Here is a 2,473-nt window from a genome sequence, read left to right on the forward strand (position 1 = left end):
CAGCGTGCACTTGAGGAGCTCACCCAAGCCTTCTTCACACTGCAATCGATTGTATCAGTCTGCCCCAAACATCTACATGGCAAAGATGACAGAGTATGAGGGAATCTTGCCGTTCCTGAGCCCCCAGCCCTCCAGGAAAGCGGGCATGGGGCTCTATCCTAGGCTGTCCTTTATTCAGCCCAGATGCCTAGACTCCAACCAGAGAAAATCATATTCTCCAATGAGTTATGTGAAATGCATTGCACAATGCACAAAGACTCAAATGTCAGGTCATTTAGATTAAAAACCTATGTGGAAACACTAATAGCCTGTTAAAACCATTTCTTTACAAGAGCAAGGTTTTGGTGGGTGCTTTTCTTTGTCTTGGTTAATGGCAGAGACTTCTGCATATCCTATTCTAAGATGAAATCCTTTCGGGCTTTGAGGTAATTTTTTTCTCTGCAGAATGAGGAAGAGCAGGTCCCGCTAGCGGCTAGGCTTTCAGTCAGGTGTTCTTATGAACTGTTCCACAAGCCTTGAAATCTGAGTATTGAAAAGTCTCCTTTGTAACAGCCATCACCTGTGTGGGAAGCTGCTGGCTTACTTCCATGCAAGTAGGGAAGCCTCCCTCAACCTGCTGGGAGGGAGTGGAGTCGCCATGCACAACTGCAGGACCCTGGGGGAAAAACAACCTGATGCCACACCAGTGCTCCAGGGAGGGAGACAATGCTGAACTGCCAGAAGTGCTAAACTCAGTCAAACCAAAATCACAATTCTTACAACAAAAGGCCATTCCTAAGCCCAGAAACACACTGATGAAGCAAAACACAGGGAAACATGCAAAGGAGAAAACAGATCACAGAAAGCACATCAGTCAAATGCCAGAGCCACTCACAGATTCCTAAAGGAATATAAACCCTCTTCCCTCATTATTTCATTGTTCAAATAATTCTTGAATAGTTGCCCTCCTGGGCTTTTATGCCTGTTGTAGGAAGATATATTATCTTTTCTCCATTACACAGTTGAAGAAAGCCATGGCAAGAGCACTTCCCCTTTGTGTTTACTTCACAATACCAGAGTTCCAGTGGACAAAATGTCCACCCGGCCAAGCAGACACACATGACCAGGAAGGAAAGTGAGGACTATGCTCCTAGAATCCTCCACAGAGCAGTGGCAAAGGAGCCCAGCAAGAGATCAATAGAGGATAATGCACAATAGAGGATAATTGTTGTTTCAATCCTCCACTGTAAATTACCTGCCAGGTGCTTGTGACTAACATCTGCAACTTCAGTGTCTCAATAGCCTGAGATCTTCAACCTTATACAACTGAGATACACGCTGTCATTCCAGATATCCTTGTAGACTGTTGAAACCAAACACAAAATGGTCAAAACTTAAAGCTTCATATCCATGGCCATACAGTGACAGATTACATGGTCAGAAATCATGTGGAGTTCAGCTTTTGTGTGAAAGCTACATTTCACAAAATGGTCAATTCTATCAGATTCTATCAGATGCAAGAATAGAATAGTCAACCCAGCTTCCTAATGGAATCACTGCCCAAATGAATGACCTAACAGCATCAGTGCTGGATGTGATGAGAGAGGAAACACCTGAAGATACAATGTTTACTTGTAAAGAGAAATGTTTCCTTTCTCCTGTGAGGAGATTTCAGATGAGCTTTCCTCTCCTTTCTAATTTTGTCTTCAAAGATCATTTTGAAAGAAGTGTCCTCTTTTCAAGTGGATATTTTGGTTCAGCTACTTATCGTGAATTTCCAATTTTATTGGATGATAAGCAGAAAATGAGTATCACAATTTACAATCTTTTGGTAGAGTTTTCTTTATAAACAGAAAATGTATTTTGAGATCTATCGTGTATTGCTATTGCACCTACTACAGAGGACCTGTGATCCACTGCCTATAGTAGATGAATTTTCTATTTGTATTTTAACATAAAGTATTTTCCTAATAATTTACTCTTATATACTTTTGTATGAGGTTAGTTGTGTGTGTGTGTATGTGTTTTGATAATGGGACTTGAACCCAGGGCATAGGTACTGCCCCTAAACATTATGTTCAAGGTTGCCACTTCTGGCTTTTTGGTGGTCCATTTTAGATAAGAGTCTCTTGGACTTTCCTCCCTCTATCACCGTTGAACTGCGCTCCTCAGATCTCAGCCTCCTGAGGATCTAGGATTACAGGCATGAACCACCAGTGCCCTGCATGATGTCAGTTTTATCATTGTTGGTGACACACCACACCAGTAATTTACTGCCTACTATTCTCTCAGGCAAATCTGTCATAGCACCTCCTGGTTTGTCCTAGTTCAGGTTAGACCAGGATCCTTTGAATCTGCAGTCAACCACAGAGCTACACTCACAGGTGCTTGTCACCACACCCAGCTTACTGTTTGAGATGGGGTCATGCTAACAGTTTTATTCAGCCTGGCCCTGAACTGTGCTCCTCCCAATGGCTGCCTCCACACTAGCTGG

The 2,473-nt window shown here is 42.8% G+C and overlaps 1 long non-coding RNA gene across 1 annotated transcript; it reads right to left on the reverse strand.

The window, feature by feature from the left end:
- Nucleotides 1-308: 308 nt before the first annotated feature.
- Nucleotides 309-1,363, reverse strand: LOC106000688. The gene is made up of 2 exons (XR_001175804.1): nucleotides 1,235-1,363; nucleotides 309-655 (listed from the first exon to the last, which is right to left on the reverse strand). It is a non-coding gene; the product is annotated as an uncharacterized LOC106000688 (long non-coding RNA).
- Nucleotides 1,364-2,473: the final 1,110 nt, after the last annotated feature.

The sequence above is a fragment of the Dipodomys ordii genome, unplaced genomic scaffold (assembly GCF_000151885.1).
Source record: "Dipodomys ordii isolate 6190 unplaced genomic scaffold, Dord_2.0 Scaffold234, whole genome shotgun sequence".
In the NCBI taxonomy this organism is placed as follows: domain Eukaryota; kingdom Metazoa; phylum Chordata; class Mammalia; order Rodentia; family Heteromyidae; genus Dipodomys; species Dipodomys ordii.